The sequence below is a fragment of the Marmota flaviventris genome, chromosome 10, assembly GCF_047511675.1.
Source record: "Marmota flaviventris isolate mMarFla1 chromosome 10, mMarFla1.hap1, whole genome shotgun sequence".
NCBI classification, from domain to species: Eukaryota; Metazoa; Chordata; class Mammalia; order Rodentia; family Sciuridae; genus Marmota; species Marmota flaviventris.
Window position 1 is genome coordinate 67,244,398 of NC_092507.1, and position 19,903 is coordinate 67,264,300.

Here is a 19,903-nt window from a genome sequence, read left to right on the forward strand (position 1 = left end):
GTTCATTCTATCGTCAGATGGTCAACATATTCACAGAGAGCATGGAGGAACAGTTGGTTGTGAGAAAATTGTAGATTGCCCCCATCGAACTGCCTTCTAATTTGTCTTCAAAGATAAAGCTGAAGAACATAACTGTAAAAAATAAGCTCTAATTATGTTGAAAAAGAACTATTTCTCAAGTTGAATCATAATCAGTCTCCTTTTTCCACATAAGCATTATTTCCTCTAAATATTTATTTGCCTATATATTTTCTTTCATCCACATCTTTTCCTTTCTTCAGGAAAAAAAATATTCTTGCTTCTTTTCAAATGGCCAAACAATGACCTTTCAAATTCAATACTTCATACAAGAAATTTTCTCAGAATTTTCTTCTCATCTTTATTTTTTTAAAGTTATACTCAAAGAAGAGGTCATTCATCTCCTTATGGACATTTTTAAACATTGTGTTTCAGAATAAAATTCTGAGCTATGACTTCCTCTCTCTTTCCCAATCACTCATACAATTTAATTGAATCAATCCAATCAGTCTCTTTAAATTACAAAAAATTGGTATGTTTAAAATTGCATCTGTAATACAAATATGAATACATACATATATATGTGCATACACATGTATACACACACACACACACATAAATTCTTCATTAAAGAACATTTGACTAATTTGAGTCAGATATTCTTTCCAAGACATGTGAATATCATTGAATTCCATTGAATTATCCCTGCCTACAAGTATCTCATATTTTTGCTGGAAAAAATAAATGTGTATAAAACGTACTCAATATAATTTTAAAATAGCATGTATTAAAATCCTGGACTAGTGGGTGAAAATTGTCACAGTTTTAGATAAAGTTCTTCCACAAGAATCTGCCTAATGAAGTTCCTCCACACTGGGAGTTATTGCTCCTTCCAAAAAGAGGGTTATTTTCCCTGCCTGAAGAATGGCAAAAAAGCAGCATGAAAAGAAACTAAAAGGAGCTGTCCACCTAAAGATACTGCTATTCAGATACAAAAATATAGCTTAAGAACAAAGCCTACTCTTCAGAGTTCTGCAAATGGTAACAACCTTCATGATCTGATGAAAAGAGATTTGAAATCTGCAGAATATTAAAGGAAGGTAACTCCTTTTAAGTTCAGTGACTGAAAACTCTGAATTTAACTCCTTGAGCAATAAGGGTGCTGGGACTAGAATAATCTTAAATAGTAATAACCCAACTTAAAGTAAAGGTAAGGGAAGGGAGGAGAAGGAGAGAAAAGACTATTCCAGTTTAGATGGATGTGGACCAAGTATCTAATGGAAGTTTTGGTTTTTCAAAGGAGAAGGGCAGAAAAGAGTGTTGATTCTTGATTGCTAAGGAAAAGAAATACACCAGATCAAATGAGGTCAAAGGCAGTTTCTTCAGTCATAAAGGTTAAGAGTTTCAAAGATAAACAAAGGGGAAATTTTAAAAACTGAGAACTCTACTACTTAATATTTATGGTTTGCTCTGTATAATCATGCTTGAATAAGAAGCCATGTATGCAGTTTGTGTTTCATTGTATGTGCTTAATAAATTTATACTTTTTCATACTTATTTTTTTTCTGGATTGATGATTTATTATTTTTATAGATAGAAGAAAGACCTTAGCTTTTGATGTCCAAAATAAGGTATGATATATAATTAAGAAAATACTGTGAAACATTTTTGTCTACAAGAAGAAGCTAGAAATAACCCAAATCCAAATGCCGCAGCCCGGCTGGCTGAGCAAAATAACCGGGGGTGGGGGGGGGGGTGACGAATAACTTGTGTACATTGATACAGCAGGAGTGGAAGCCGTTTATTGCAGGACAGGAGCAGTATTTATACATTCCACACAGCTTATCTAATTAACATAAACTAGATACATCAGTCAACCAATCAGGAATCTCCACACTTAATGGCTCGCTTTTGTTACTTCTCAAACCACTCCCTCTGGCATTTTGCCAGGCACCATCCAGACTTGTTTACGAACTCTAACATTCCCCTGGCAAAATGCCAGGTGTCATTTTGACTTGTTTACAGACTCTAACACCCAAAGATCAATAAAAATATGCTATTTGCAATATACCTGTGCAAACATTAAAGTTTTAAACTATAACATATGAGACTCAAAGTTTTGAGGTAGATTTCACTGTTCTAATGTAAAAAGATGACCACAACTGGATAAAATCAAGATGTATATTATATGAATATAAATCTGATAAAAAATTCAGTAAGACATTTATATATGTGAGAAGGTATAGAGAAACAAAAAGAGATCTTCTTATCAAAAAGACAAACAAATACCAAATGCTGGTTAGATTGTGGAGAAAAAGGGAACTCACTGTTGGTGGAAATATAAACATGTACAGCTATTATAGAATAGTATGGAGTTTCCTTAAAAAATTAATGATAGAACTACCATACGAACCAGCAATCCCATTAGTAGGTTTATATCCAAAGGAAAAGAAATCATAATATCAAAAAGTTACCTACATCCCCATGTTTATTGCAGTAGTATTCAGAGGAGTCAAGATGCATAATTAACCAAGATGTTCACAGATGGAAGAATGAGTAAAAAAAAATGTGGGTGTGTGTAGTTATGGTTTAGATATAAGGTGTCCCACAACTCATGTGTGAGACAATGCTAGAGTTTTCAGAGATGAAATGATTGGGTTATGACAGCCTTAGCACAGTCACTGGACTAATCCACTGATACAGATTAACTGGGCAATAACTGCAAGCCAGTAGGTGGTAGCTGAAGAAAGTAGGTCACTGGGATGTGATTTGGGGTTTTGTTTATACTTTGTTCCTGGTGAGTGGAGCTCTCTGCTTCCTGGCCCTCATGTTTTGAGCTGTTTTCCTCTACCACACTCTTTTGCCTTCATGTTTTGCCTTACCTCCAGACCAGAGCAATGGAGTCGGCTGACAATAGACTGAACCTCTGAAACCATATGCCAAAATAATTTTTTCTTTTCTATTTTGTTCTTGTCAGGTCTCTAGTTGGTTACAACAACAACAACAACAAAACTAACTAAAACACACACACACACACACACACACACACACACACACATATATATATATATACTTACACACATATGTATACCCAAACATATATATATACACGCCTTGAAATATTATTCATGCATAAAAGCACTGAAATAACGTCATTTACTGAAGCATAGAGGACATCCTGTTAAGTGAAATAAGCCAGGCACACAAGGCAAATATCACCTGTTTTCACTCACTTTGTGGAAGCCAAAACAGTTTGTCTACAGAGACAGTAGAGTAGTGTTCAGTAGATGCTAGGAAAGGTGGGGGAATGTGAGTATAGAAAGAGGTTAAATAACTGTACCAAAATTTAGTTAGATAGGAGGAATTATCTCTTGTGTTCTGCAACACAGTAGGGTAAATGCTGCCTTTACAAATGTATTATATATTTCAAAATAACAAAGAATTCAAGGCTTCCCAGCACATAAAAATAATAAATGTTTGGGGAGGAAATATATTAGTTACCCTGATTCAATCATTATACATTGCATTCATGTATTGTATTATTATAGTATACCACAACTATGTACAAATATTATGTTAAAAATTTTAAAAAGTGCTCTGATAGAGTGTATAGCAAGCTATTTAAAATGTTTACTTCTGAATTAGAGAACTGAAGTAATGGGATACTTCTACTCTCTCTTCATATTTTCTGCATATCTTTATGATATACAAGTTTAATGTTTAAATTCTTCCTACAAAAACATACGATTTCTTCCACTTAAAAGCTATTTTCCAAGGGGATGGGGTGGGTAGAGGAGGAAAAAGGAAGTACTAGAAATTAAAATGAAGAAAATTATGTCATGTGTGTATATGAATATGTGAACATGAATCCCACTATTATGTATAAATATAATGTGCTAATATTAAAGCTGCTTGCCAAAAACCAACAACATGGAATATTCCAAATAAACCAAATGCATGAACATCTCTTAAAAAATGTTACTTCACTGTATTTCTCACTGTTGCCCAGACTATATTCCACACTCAGTGAAGATAAGCTAAGGAGAATGAGGATACAAATAAGAGTCCTCACCCAAGAAGGTGCCTGAGAGATGAAATGCGAGGGGACACAGCTAGCTCAGGACATCTGGAAGAATGCTCAGAAAAGAAAATTTTTTGAAAGGGAGTTAGGGCATGAGTTGAGCTAACCAGGCTGAAAACCTCAGAAAACATATTCCAGGCTGATTTAATGGTACTGAAAAGAGCATGGAGGTGTGAAACTTCATGATGTGTGCAGAGAACAGTGAGCAACACAGCTGTTTAATAGGGTGGGTGGGAGCATGGTGAAAAATAAGACAGCAAAGCACATTAGGATCAGACTTCAAATCTGTGAAGGGTCCCACGTGCCATATTATAGACTCTGAAAGTTTTTAAGCAAGGCAGGCACTATCAAACTCATGTTTTTTGAAGGTTACACTATTGGCAAGCAGAAAGAAGAACTAGAGCAGGAGAACATTCCTAGATTTTGAAACATTTTTATTTCAAGATGAGGAGGCCTTTTTGGAGAAGATGTTCAGTAAAGGATAGAGGCAATATGTCCCAGGCTTGGATGGAAATGTTGTTAAACATATGTTTTATCATTAATATCATAGAGCATATGCTCAAACCCTATATACAGCACATTCTTGGCCCATCACCAAAAATTATTTATTAAGCACCCACCTGCATATGAAATTTTAGCAGAGCTAAATCCCTTGCAAATGTCAAATATATATTTTAATTTGAATGCTGTGTGGTATACATAAAGCACTGTAGCTTCTCTTCCCCACCAATACTGTCTTAAATTTCAAGAATACCACATGCATTCAACTCCATTGTAAATTCGAAGACACACTTTATTTTTAAAAATTTGCTATGAAATTCGATTCAATAGGAATGCTTATTATGAAAGCAGAGGTAAGAATATGCATAGAAAATAGAAAATAAATACATCTCTTAGTTTGAGGAAAGTTATAAGAAAAGAACAGGAGTTTAGATAGGTGAAATAGTGGGTTCCTTAAGCTACATTTCAGTTTGTGTGTTGTGAAGAAGTGCATACTGTGAGGAAACTGAAGGAATTCTAGGTTAGAAAAAGACCACCATGAGGTGGTTAGTTGGAGAAGGTCAGATTATTTCATGCTTTCAAAGATAAAATGTACCTAAAAGTACTAACAATTTTATAAAGCAAAATAAATAAATAAATAGATAGATAGATAGATAGATAAAGTTCTTTTGGTTATTGCCTGGATTTGCAACTCAATCTGACATTGTAGAATTATTAAACTTTACCATTGAGTACTTGGTATCATTCAGAAATTTTAAAAATGCTTTTATATATTATATGGTTTAACTTAAATTTAATGAATTTCTTATATTTAAAACAATAACTTAGTAATAAACTTAGTTTGGTTATCTTGGAGTTTTCCATCAACATGGTTTAAAATTTAAAAAAAAAATTATCTATTCTAAGAAACATGGCAGAATGAGAGCTATCTTGGTGGCAGACATGAAATAAACAATGTAAGAAGGTAGACAAAAACATTATCTCTATTAATACTATTCTACTTATTGTCACATCACCTCTTTCTCCTACTTTATTGAGTACTCTTCACTTAGTTGACCTAGTATTTATGATTAATGAATGTATAATGGTATACATATGTTTAAGAAGTATACTGTTATGGTCCCAAAATACACCTGTGCCTACAAGGTTCCTGCGGGTTAATGTCTTCTGCTAGGGAAAATGGCCTCATTTGCATTGACTTTCAATGAGCTCCTGCAGGCAAACACCTGAAGCCAATCATCTGCAGATACCTGCCTGCAGGCATAGGTGTGCTACCAGAGAGCCTGCAGACTCCACAGTGTTTAGTCTTATATGCTGTGTACAACTTAAAATTTGACTCACTGTGCCAATAAAGTGTGACTGTGCACACTTATGGGAACCGGTCTGTATATGCAGTGGATGAATTTCTGTGATGGTCAATGATAAATATAAAGTTGATGATGGCGTGCATAGGAGCTTGGTCTCTAAACATTTAAAGTAATAACCAATTGAATATGAAAAAGTGTTGTAAGTGTGAAATCAATGAGGTAAAAACAAATTGATAAATAGTTGAGCTGCCCTTATTAAGTATAGGTAAATTAGAGAAAAGAAAGAAAATACTTGATTTACAGAGGACTATATTATCATTACCTTCCAGTAATACTAGTAGAGTTAAGTTTTGTTTGGTACCATTTATCTTTTTCCGTGTTTTCAAAATTTCTTGGCCAAGTCACAAAATATTTATCCAGAATTTATTCAGATTTGTATTTATTCCCCAAATATTTGTGAGTTTTTTACTATGTGGTAAGCTTGGGGAAAGACATTTCTAATTAAAAAAAAAAGCCAATTAAGAAACCTATAGGGTTATCTTCTCATGATCTTCGACCCTACTGTGTTCTTAGTTACTCTCCTTATATCAAAGAAGACATTTGGCATTTGTTTTTTAGGGATTGGCTAGCTTCACTTAGCATAATCTGCTCTAATGCCATCCATTTCCCTGTAAGTTCTATGATTTTGTCATTTTTTAATGCAGAGTAATACTCCATTGTGTATAAATGCCACATTTTTTTTATCCATTCATCTATTGAAGGGCATCTAGGTTGGTTCCACAGTCTTGCTATTGTGAATTGTGCTGCTATGAACATCGATGTAGCAGTGTCCCTGTAGCATGCTCTTTTTAGGTCTTTAGGGAATAGACCGAGAAGGGGAATAGCTGGGTCAAATGGTGGCTCCATTCCCAGCTTTCCAAGAAATCTCCATACTGCTTTCCAAATTGGCTGCACCAATTTGCAGTCCCACCGGCAATGTACAAGTGTACCCTTTTCCCCACATCCTCGCCAGCACTTGTTGTTGTTTCACTTCATAATGGCTGCCAATCTAACTGGAGTGAGATGGTATCTTAGGGTGGTTTTGATTTGCATTTCTCTGACTGCTAGAGATGGTGAGCATTTTTTCATATACTTGTTGATTGATTGTATGTCCTCCTCTGAGAAGTGTCTGTTCAGGTCCTTGGCCCATTTGTTGATTGGGTTGTTTGTTCTCTTATTGTCTAATTTTTTGAGTTCTTTGTATACTCTGGATATTAGGGCTCTATCTGAAGTGTGAGGAGTAAAGATTTGTTCCCAGGATGTAGGCTCTCTATTTACCTCTCTTATTGTTTCTTTTGCTGAGAAAAGACTTTTTAGTTTGAGTAAGTCCCATTTGTTGATTCTAATTATTAACTTTTGTGCTATGGGTGTCCTATTGAGGAATTTGGAGCCCGACCCCACAGTATGTAGATCGTAGCCAACTTTTTCTTCTATCAGAAGGCGTGTCTCTGATTTGATATCTCATCAAGGGATGAGAGGTGGGAGGGAAAGGGAGAGAGAAGGGAAATTGCATGGAAATGGAAGGAGACCCTCAGAGTTATACAAAAGTACATACAAGAGGAAGTGAGGGGAAAGAGAAAAATAATACAAGGGGGACAAATGAATGTCAGTAGAGGGGGCAGAGAGAGAAGAGGGGAGGGGAGGGGAGGGGAGGGGGGATAGTAGAGGATAGGAAAGGCAGCAGAACACAACAGACACTAGTATGGCAATATGTAAATCAATGGATGTGTAACTGATGTGATTCTGCAATCTGTATATGGGGTAAAAATGGGAGCTCATAACCCACTTGACTCAAAGTGTGAAATATGATATATCAAGAACTATGTAATGTTTTGAACAGCCAACAATAAAAAATTTAAAAAAAAAAGAAACCTATAGGGGTTGTGGTTCAATGGTAGGGAGCTCACTTCACATGCCTGAGGCAATGGGTTCAATCCTCAGCACCACATTTAAAAAAATTTTGTAAAAAAGATGAAATAAAGCTATTGTGTCCATCTACAACTCAAAAAAATTAAAAAAAGAAACCTATAGGGAATATGAGAGATAAAAATAGCCAAAGAATTATTGAACTGACTGCTATAGAAGACCTATTATTTTCTTCATAGCTCAACGGAAGAAGCAATTACTTCTGTGGCACTCTTTTCTTATTTAAACATGTTATAGGGCCCAAGGATTCAGTCTTTGAACCATCTTTCTCTGCACTTGCTCTCAGTCAATTCCTTAGCTTTTTAGGGTGATCACTGCACTGATGATGCTCAATCTCTAAATGCATATGTCCAACTATCAACATGACATTTCAACCAGTATGTCCAGTAAGCACCTCAAGTATTTTATAAGCTAAATATAGCTTTGGATATGTGTTCCTATAAACACCACACACATGTGCACACACACAAGTGCACATATACACATGTACACACACATATACAACCTGCTTCTTCCTTAGTCGGCTGCTTTCACCTTTTGATTGGGTCAAAAATTTAAGTATTACTCCTATTTTTCCTCAAACTATCAACAAATCCTGTAGCCTCTAAATCTCAAGGTTATCTTGAACTTGATCAGTTTTCATAAAGCCCATTGCTATCACTTCAGTTTACACCTCTATTGTTTTTGCCTACCTACTTCAGTAATCTGCCAAAGGTCTCCAGTTTCTATTACCAACCTGCAGATCTGCCCCCCACTTGGTGGCCAACTGAACTTTCAACATCTCAAAACAGAATGTGGCACTTTTCTTTCTCCAAATTCTCACTGGATTCCAGACAGACAACATTTACAATTAATACTATGGCCTTTCATCACCTCATTCGCCTGTTCTTTGCCTCACTCTGAACTAGTCTCCCTCTTCTGTCTTCTTCATCACTCCAGCTTTCTACTGCTCTGGTCTTTCTGCGTTCACTTTCAGGCTTTACCTTTGCCAGGATCTCTTTTCACAAGTACTGTACAGATCCCTCTGGCATTCCACTGGGAATATTCTGGAGTGCCCTCTCTTCAGAGATGTGTCCCTGACTGTCTGTGTAAGATAATCTCCTCACATTCTCTATCCTGCATGTTTTCCTTCTAGTAATACACCCCTTCCTTTAATATCATAAGTTTATTTCATATTTTGATTGCTTCTTAGAAAGACATTAAATGTCATGAAGGCAAGAACTTCTTATTTTTACTGTTGTTTCCCTGATCCCTAAAAGGTGCTAGAACACAGCAAACACTCAATAAACAATTTTGGAATATACGAATGAAAGAGGAACTAGAACTAGAATTTGATGATAAAGGCTGAGTAAACAGACTGGGAGGATGACATGGCAGACAAGGACTGCAGCAGAAGCAGGGAGGTATTGACAGCCCTGTGCATTCAGAGATAGTTAAGAGTTCTCTGTGGGTAGAACTCTTCTAGAATCCTTCAATGATTGCAATAATTGTGCAAATCGGTTTGCCTATCAACTCTGAATCCAGTAAAAAAAGAAGCAAATGAGTAGAATTAAAACTTCAGTGTGAGCCATCACAAATTATCTCCACAATGTGTACAATAATTGTTATTAGAGGACAAAGAAAATGATTCAATCAAACCATTAATTAAGTGCAGTCTCTTCCAATTGTTCATAAGTTGTCTGTGTCATTGACAGTATCATGATGCATATGTAAAGGTGGGACTAAAATCCCCAGGTGTGACAGGTAATCCTTGTGCCAATAAACAGAAGCTTAGCCAGACACTCATATTTAAGACTCGTCACATTCTGTGGCTTAGTCTCTTCATCTCTCTGGCTGCATGGAGCCTTATCTCAAACAGAGCTACCTGATGTTGTCTTGTTATATGCCAGGTGAATCTGTCTACTGCTGTCAAATTTGGGACTGTGTATAGTTATGTTGCAGCATTAACATTCCTCTATCCACTCGGTTGGAGTTTATTTCACAGCAAATTCTCTGTCCTCAATTATTTTGAATTGTGCAGACATCCAATGCTCAGTGGCATAATAATAAGGCTGTAGAGTACAGAGTGCCCAGTTGGCCAAAACTTGTGAATTTTCTCAATCTTGGTTTTATATCATTTATAAATGAATTTGACATAGCAGTTTAGAAGCAGAAAACGATATCCATCACAAGAATTTTCATTTAATAATTATCGGGATACTTTTGTTGTTATTGATGTTGTTATGTTTAGAGGGACAATCTTAGTGGGCTGAAGTGACTAAACAGGGACCTAGCCACAAACCCATAATACAAACAAGAGTAAAATTAATGTGCCACTCTAAATTCTAAGGAAGAATCAATTCTTAGAAGAGTCTGATGTTAGTATACCATTAAGAAAAATATTAATTTCAAGAATTGTAAACTCACTGACAGCAGATAACTCCCTTTAAAAAAAATCCATTGCTATGTTTCTAGCACCTAGTCTGTATTAAAGAAAATTTTTACTTAGTTGATCTCAGTTCTACTCTTAGGAAATCAACTCATGGAGGATAGAACTTTTGTCTAAAATAAAGTTTAGACAATCACAGCACTGCTTGATGTAAATGTGATGAAATGCTTCATAGATGTAGGGTTGGCTCTCCTGGCAGTCACTAGACAGTGCTGCCAGAGAGAACACAACAGGCAGCTAGTGCAACTGAGGACCTGATTTCTTCATTTCCAAACTGTATGATTTTTATTTAAAAAGATATATATGGTTAATGCTTACTGTAATGAAAAACTCAGATCTGTAGTACTCAGATAATATGATCTTATGTATTTTAGTATGGAATAGATGTATTTAAAATTGTTGGTAAACCCTTTCATTTATTGGAAATGTACATATACACACATTTAAAAAAAAAACCAGTATTGAAAACCTCCATAATTAACTAGTACCTACTTATTGCAAGATACCTGGGAAATTTTTAATTTTCCAAAAGGTTTTTCTTGAATTTTCTGTTAACAGAAATATTCCTTGGTATCCACAAGAAACCACTGAAATGAAAATCATAAATTTTAAGTTAGTACAAAATAAAGTCATTAATAAAATCATTAAACTGTCAAAACTCCTACATTATAAAGCATTGAGCAAAACAACATATGCCTAATATCTTCTTTTTTTAATTGTGTGTGTGAAGAGATGGCAAAGGAAATTGTCTATAATTTTCCTAATGACAAAAAGAGGAAATTCTCATACATATGAATAGTGATGTGTTCTTCTTTTCTTCCATTAGTCCATTCATTTTAAGAAGAGGAGGAGAAAAGGAATGCTTTTTAACTTTACTTCAATTTCCATCACATTGTGTCTGAAGACAGTATGTTTATTAAGTAGCTAGAGACTTTCTCACAGTGTCTTTTGCAGCTGTATAAACTGGCCCCCACCCTCTTCCCATTGACAAGCTCATGTGAAACAAAAGTTATGACCTGTCCCTACTGAGATCTCTCTGCCCTTTGCTATAAAATCCCAATTTACCTCCCATTTTCACCCAGGGTCACAAAGAATTTTTATTGGAAAGTTAAGTAAAACCAAAAGGGTCCATGAACTGCTTTGAATGCCATTTTGCACAAAGCACTAAGCAAGACTTCTGGGATCATACTGGAGAACTTTACATTGTTTTATATCTGCAGCAGGAGTTTGGTGAAATTTCACCTTAATATGGGTAAAAGTGAACAAACAAGCTACACGGACAGAAGAGGAGGAAGAATGTTTACTGTATTTACACTTAGGCAGATACTTAATGATCACTCAAAATACCTGAAGCATGTGATGACCTCCCTTTATGCTTCAATATCAATTAGGACTACAGAGTTTTCTTCATTTCACTATTGGTGAAATGTCTATATTGAACTCTAAAAACAGCAGTTTTTAATTTTTTTCTTAAGCCAAAATATTTTATTCTTTAAAAGTTTTACACATGCATGTAGAATTTTTATGCAGAAAAAATACTGCAGATCAGTAATATTTGAAACAATTGAACAAACTATTCTCCCAGTTTTATCCTGATCAATTGTTCCTTGCCAAATATACAATATGGTTCCTATGACCACTAATGCACATGAGTCCTGTCCCTTCCTGGCCTTTCCACTAAATTTTAGTCTAAGATATCTTTTGGCTAGGATTTCATTGAGGGCAGGGCCATCTCTTTTTCACTGTTTACTTTTAAGTTTCCAGAACAATTCTCATAGTCAGAGATTGAGAATACAAGAATTCTCATGAGTAAATTTTCAACTGACTACTATAAGGTTTCAACTGAAACCATCATGTCCTTGTATCCTTTGCTTTTTTTTTTTTCTTTTAAATTGCTGTGATGGAAATTGAAGTAAAGTTAAAAAGCATTCCTTTTCTCCTCCTCTTCTTAAAATGAATGGACTAATGGAAGAAAAGAACACATCACTATTCATATGTATGAGAATTTTCTCTTTTTGTCATTAGGAAAATTATAGACAATTTCCTTTGCCATCTCTTCACACACATTTAATCTTTGATTAAATGGCTGTCTTAATCCCTTCACCAAATATTTGCCAAATTGTGTCCATCTCCAAAAGATTTGAGCCACATATCACTTATGTCTTCTCATCTCATTCACACTTTTTCTATTTGAGGCCTTTATTAATATTAATGATAAAATGCACCGAAATGTGACTCTTCAAAACTCCTATGTCAAAGTCTTAACACCCAATGAAGGCATAATTGAAGGTAGGGCCTACAAACCTGAATTAAGGTTCAGTGAGATCTTGAGAGTTGGTCCTGATATGACTAGATGAATTAAAACTTTTAAGAATTAACAACAGAGAAATCGTCAGTCTCTCTTCTTCCCTAGATCCTATGTCACACATACAGGTCATATGAGCACATAGTGAGATGGCAGTCTATAAGACAGGAAAAGAGGTCTCACCAGAAACTCTGATTTCAGACTTCCAGCCTCCAGAACTGTGAGAAAATAGGTACCTACTATTTAAAATACCCAGTCTATGTTGTCTTGTTATGGCAAGCCTAGCTGATTATAACAATTATATTTTTTACCTGTAAACATGAATTTATTCATCAGGATCATAACTAGACCTCTTCTTTACACCTATCTATTAAGGATATTCTGAGCAGATATTCCAAGGAACAGCCCTGATTAAGTCACTGTTGTATTCAACTGTTCCTAGTATCTTCTAGTTTTCATAAGATACAGTAATAATAGTGCATAAATCATCAGTATTTATATGCCAGGCACAGAATACTCTATTCTCATTGTGGCATTTGATATTAATAATCATATGAAGTATGTAATACATTTAATCCTCAATTTGCAGAGATACTGAATTTTGTAATATATTTATCCCATAATTTGAAGATATACTAAGCTATTTGCTCAGTATCACAGCTGACTAACCACAGTTGCAGGGTATAAAGTCAGGTTTTCTTGAAACAAAGTCCAAAATTAAAGCACAACTGTCATACAATCTTTCTTGAGTTGGCATGCAAGTGGTTGGAAACTAATAAAAGGCTACTACAGTCTTCCAGATGAGATGGATCTAATACAGATAGTTGGCAGAGGAAGTGAAGTGTAATTATCTGATACTAAAGACATATCACAGACAAAAATGAATTAGGACTGAGAATATATTTCAAATCATCAATTCAGGTGCAGTGGCACATGCCTGTAATCCCAGTGGCTCAGGAGGCTAAGTCAAGAGGATCACAAGCTTAAAGCCAGCCTCAGCAAAAGTGAGGTGCTAAGCAACTGGGTGAGACCCTGTCTCTAAATCAAAGACAAAATAGGGCTGGGGATGTAGCTCAGTGGCTGAATGCCCCTGAGTTCAATCCTCAGTACTCACACCCCTGCAGAAAAAAAAAATCAAATTATCAAATATAGCATGGCATATGATATTTTAAATAAAAATCTCAACTTCTATAAGAGCCTATTTCTATCAAATACATTTGGTAATATATAATCTTTTGAAGATATAATAAAACATTAATTTTAAAATAGATGTCTGCCTCCTTTAGAACACATGCCAAATATGTGACCATGTCATTTTAATATCTTCCCTCAAAAATGTGGAAATGTTTTTATAATTATTTATCTTAACTTTACCCTCTTAAAATAATAAAAGCCCATACCATCTACCATCTTTTGTCTTATGCAGCTTAGATCTCAATGTTTAGAAGCTTTCTTTTCCCAAGTGTCTTCCTTGTGACCAGTGCTTGATAATTATTGGTTAGTTTAATTTGTTAATCACTTGAAAAATTATAAATTTGTTTATAAGGTCTTAGAAAATTTGCTTTACTAAATGGCTTTTTAAAAATTAATTTAGTCTTGAATGAGTGCCTATAAGGAATTTTCTAAGGTTGAGATGTTTATTATTTTAACTTATTTAAACTAAGAAGTAGCCTACAATTTACTTGTTTGAAAATATCCTTTCAATTTTTTTTTCAAGGAAAAGCTATTATACAATTGGAACTCAAATTAGCAAAAATGTTGTTATTATGGTAAAATAATTATTATGTTCCTTTAAATGAAGAGACCATAGTACAAAATTTAGACACCCTATGGCACACATAATTTTATGTTTAAAAGAGACTATGAAAAATTATATAGGGGAAAACTCAAGTTTGAGGCTTTTCTATGATTATTTTCTACAAAAATTGCTTCACATTTTCAGTACTTTTCTGGAACTAAGACTTCAAGTTTCATAGTATTCTGCAGCACATATATTGTTAGATGAGACATGCAAAGTGACATTGATTAAAAAAATCAAAATAGAGAACTTCTTTCAAGGGCACATAGGAACAATTCTTAGTACATAATATATTATTACTTTTCAAGGAAAATAGAACTGATCATTTTTAAACTAGAGAGAAACAAGTCCTTTTTCTTTCAGATTGGTGTTACTTCTAGCCACTGAATCTCAGAGGATAGATTTGTGTTTTATACAATGCCTGGAAGGTACCCACTTGTGCTACTAGAACATCCATGGACAATGTTAACTATTGCCGCAGTCCAGCTGCAGCAGAATAATCGGGGGGGGGGGGGGGGGGTGACGAATAACTTGTGTACATTGATACAGCAGGAGTGGAAGCCGTTTATTGTAGGACAGGAGCGGTATTTATACATTCCACACAGCTTATCTTAATTAGCATAAACTAGATACATTAGTCAACCAATAAGGAATCTCCACACTTAATGGCTTGCTTTTGTTACTTCTCAAACCACTCCCTCTGGCATTTTGCCAGGCACCATCCAGACTTGTTTACGAACTCTAACATTCCCCTGGCAAAATGCCAGGTGTTATTTTGACTTGTTTACAGACTCTAACAAACTATAAAACTCATTTATATTCAGAGTATTGAAATATTCTGCTTGAATATGATTACTGAGGAAACTTTTATGAAGCCAGAAAAATTGATCTCTATCTCCCATTAATGCCCGCTTTTGGCATTACTTGGAAGAAGTATTAACTTCATTAAATATTTTAATTTTACTAAAATCTTTAGACAGAGAGCAATCTTAACACAGTTTGAAAACATGAAAAAAATGGGCTTGGCTGGAAGAGTTTGAAAGAATGAGAGAGACCACCTGGCCCATCCTCCTTAGAGCAAAAAAATATGCCTATCTTTGTATTAGGACTGTAATTACATGGCTCTTGCATTTATATCTCCAGTCCTTATGTTATGCCTAGAACATAATAGATGTTATAAAACAAATATTTGCTGAATGATTGAACATAGCCAATGAAATGATTTTAGAAGAAAAAAAGGAGAGGAGAGGAGAGGAGAGAGAGAGAGAGAGAGAGAGAGAGAGAGAGAGCGAGCATCGTAATGCAATACATTTAAATAAATGCCTCTACTCCCAATTGGAGATTAATAAAGCTTATCAGCATATTACTATCACCTAAGGAATCTAACAGTAAATAATAATGGTAATAAAGGACACTTTTGTTCTGTCTGGTCATTCTCTTCACTGGTAGTGGGGCAAAAAAGCACGCCCATATTGCTTTCAGGCTTTGACACATCAAGTTGCAGATACAATCTCTCCCAAGTCCCTTTCTTTAACCTTTTCTCTTCCATAAATACAACCAGATCTTGGTTCTTACAATAAAGCTACATAGCTTACATTATTATGATATTTCTTTTGCTACTTTGAAATTAAGGAACATATTCCTTGAGAACTACATTAACACATGAATCTGGATAAACACCTGAGTAATTGTGTGTTATCATTTACTATTCAAGAAATCTTGTGGACTAGGTCTATTATCCTCTTAAGGATAAAAATCTGAGATTCCTAGGGACTCAGAACTGTTCAAAATAACAAGTTTTAAAATGAAAACAACAAAAGAGCTGTCATTTATTGAGTACTTACAAATTGACAATAAGTTACAGATATTAAGAACTCTATAGATATTGTCTTATTTAATCTACAAATTAACCTGTGAGACAGTATATAAATTTCCTTTTGCTGCATAATAAATTAGCACAAATTTACTAGTTTACAACAATATCAACAATATTATTACATTCCAGATCTGAAGATTAGAAGTCTGGGCTGGCTAAAGTAGATTCTCTGTTTGGGTCTCAGAAAGCCTAAATCAAGTTCAGGTCAAGGTGGGCTCCTGTCTGAGGGTTCTGGGAAGAATCTACATAAAAGCTCATTTTGCATTGGTCAAATTCAATTTGCTGTTGTCACAGGATGGTGACTTCCCTTTCTTTGCTTGTTATCAGCTGGGGCCTTGCTCAGCTCCCACATTGCTTAGCATGTGACTTCCTCCATCTGTAAACCCAGCAATGGCACAAAAAATCCCTCTCATAGAATCTATGATTTTCTCTTTCTCCACAAACTGGAGAAATTCTCTGGAATGTACCAGTCTCCTGTGATTAGATTAGGCCCATCCAAATCATCTCCACTTTGCTAAGTAACCTTCAGGGATGCTCATGTCTTATCATCTTCACAGGATCCATTTGTGTTAAAGGAGAGACGATAAAAGGGTGAAAGTCATTGGGGATCATTCTCCAATTTCCTTCTAAAATAGCTAAGTTCTGCTATCCTTGCATTGATGTTATTATCTAAGCCCCACCCCTATAAACTTTGACTTACATTTCCCTTCACTTAGAAGCTTCTCTAGGATATTATAAAAGTTTATGGAGCATCTGCTGACTGAGCAGCCTGTGTTACCTGGGTTAAATATGTTACTTTATTCTTTTCTGAACAACAAGAAATATTACCAACTCTTAGGCTGTCCTTCTTGTCTGATAAAACTACCTATATTTACAGCTTCTCTCTTCCTTTTTCATTTCCAAAGAGTTTCTGGACTTTTTAAAAAAGACCCAACTCCCTTTGCCTCTCCTGTATCTACTTTATGTAGGACTGCTTCTATATAGGATAAAGCATTCTCTTTTTTTGTCACTTCTATTGAGTTTTTTGATAACATCTTTTGTCTTCTGCATATTTAAACAAAGTCTGGTATGGAAAAACAACAACAACAACAAAACATTGACTAACTTTTGTGTGAGCCAGATTATAGAGATCACTATCTATCTCAGGTATCATTGCAATTTCAATCCCAATTAATTCATTTTTTGACAATAGCTTTTCTGAAATTTTTGAAAGTGTGATTAACTCAAATAAAATTTGATTTAAATAAAAATTTATTTGTAGTTTATTTGAAAAATACAAGTAGAACACAATGAAGAATGTAGAGTTAAAACAATAGGTAAAGGCATAACAGCAATGAGATTCAACGCTAATTAATGTGAGAAATGGACATATGCCATGTGACTGTTTTATGCTTATTTTTCAAATATACTCATAAAGGGTGCTTGAATCTCACCTAACTGGTTATAGGATATTGAATAAAGCATTTAACTTCACTAGGCTTTGGCTTTCTTGCCTAAAATAAAAAGTGAATAGATATTATGGTTTGTATCTTAAATGTCACTCAAACAATCATGTGTTGAAGGTTTGGTCCCCAGCTGATGGTGCTGTCAGGATTTGGGGCAACCTCAGAAGGTGGGACCCAGTGGGAAGAAGTTAGGTTATTGGGGTGAGCACTTGAAGGGGATATTGTGATCCAGGCCCTTACTCTCTTTTTTTTCACTACCCGGCTACCAAGAGGTTAACAGGTTTTCACCACTATGTGATTCCACCAATGTGTACTGCCTTGCAACAGGTTCAAAGTGATGGGAGCAAGCAACCTTGGTCTGAAAAGTATTGTTTTCTCTGGAACATTTCAAATAAAGTTAACTTTAAACCGAAAAATGGGTTCCAGAAGAAAAATTGTTAAATTAAAGCTTTGAAACTTTCAGCTTAAGATTTCTATAATGAAGAACACAATTTGCCTTTATATTAACTATCAAAATGTGTTTTGTGGATAATTTAAAAACCCTCCACTTTGCTTGAGTGACAACCCAACAAGTGATTATTGTAGAAGCTAATGTAAAATAGTACTACTGCTCACTATAAATTTGTTTAAAACCGAAGTGGTCATTCTACTGCAATTGTAGTGTGAAGAACAAACATGATCTTTGATGTTATGAAATAAGATATGAATTTATGTTCCACTTATTCAGTTTCAAGAAATGTTCTTCAAAGTATTTTCCACTGTATTGTTTCTTTACTTTGAAGTGGTTTGTGACCAACATGAAGTAATTATTACCATGGCAAGTTTCCAGACTGCTGGATATTGGAAACTAAAACCTCATATATGAGAAGAGCAGTCCCTGTGCACCTTTATTATTCACATTGGAATCAATGATATACTGTTTAGCTACTGTAGCTTATAAAACCATCTGGTTTGGTCTGGTTTGACAAAGAAACTCATTTTTTTTTCTTCCTAGTTTCTCCCTTGCTGCAAGAGAGTTTTTGTTAAGATCATGTCAACACATCCTTTATAAATTCAATATAGAAATAGATAGAGCTCTAGCTAAAGATTCAGAAGGGGGTGCTTTGAATGGAGTGGGATTTACAGGTGGTTAGGAGGGAAGAAGGCCAGAGCAGTAAGTGTCAGCAAAGATCACTGATGATTCCTTTAGCTATGAGGGAAGAGGTCCCGTTGGGGTCTTTGTCCAAATCTTGTGAGTGGTATTTACAATGTTAGAGAGTTTTATTTGAAACTCAAATGATGAATTCCACAGAAAAGTAGCACAAAGTGATCTTTTCTAACATTATTTCTTTAGAGTCATTATAACTCTGAGTGTACAACCTATATATAATAAGAAAATTTTCTGTGAACAATATGATGGTAACACAATTCGGAAATAGCATGGGTAAAAGTAAGCATATGAGTCCATATGAGATTTTTTTGATCAAATATATTGTGCTTTGTGATTTTTTTTTTTACTTTCAGCAAACAAACAATAATAAAGACTGTATTGACAACTCTCAGTGACATAGCATCTACCAATGAAGATATAGTTACAACCATAATTGTAAGAATGAACTTGACTGAAGTGCATATCTGTCTTCTCTCATGCTTCATGAAAATGATTCTGAAATAATATAGAGATGATCATTTCATTTAAAAAGAATCTTCAGACATTTTAATGGCAAGTAGGAAAAAAAGAAAAGTATCTTAGAAAAAAACAGATACAGATATCTTCTATACATTTACTTAAAAAATCTCTCCTCTCTATAAAACTCCTACATCTAAACAACATCTGTTCTTACAGTAACCTTCTGTTTATTTTTCACATTTTTAACACAGATCTGTTAAGGCATTTTTGTTTTTTATTTTTATATTAGTTAACTGTACTTCCTAAGGAGTCTTGACCCAAAATCATTTGGTACCTTATTTTAGCCTGCTTATAAAATATAATTTTACAATGTAGCATTTATGAAAAAATGTTTTAAGTTTCTAAAAAGTATTAAACTTGGAAGGTTGGATATACTTTATCAATGAAATACTTGTTATAAGTGTATACCTGTCAATTTTAATGAGTACTCAAAATACTATCATATTTAAAAATCTAAATGGCATATTAATTTTATTTTTGTCCAAAAATATCATCATTAAAATAAAAATA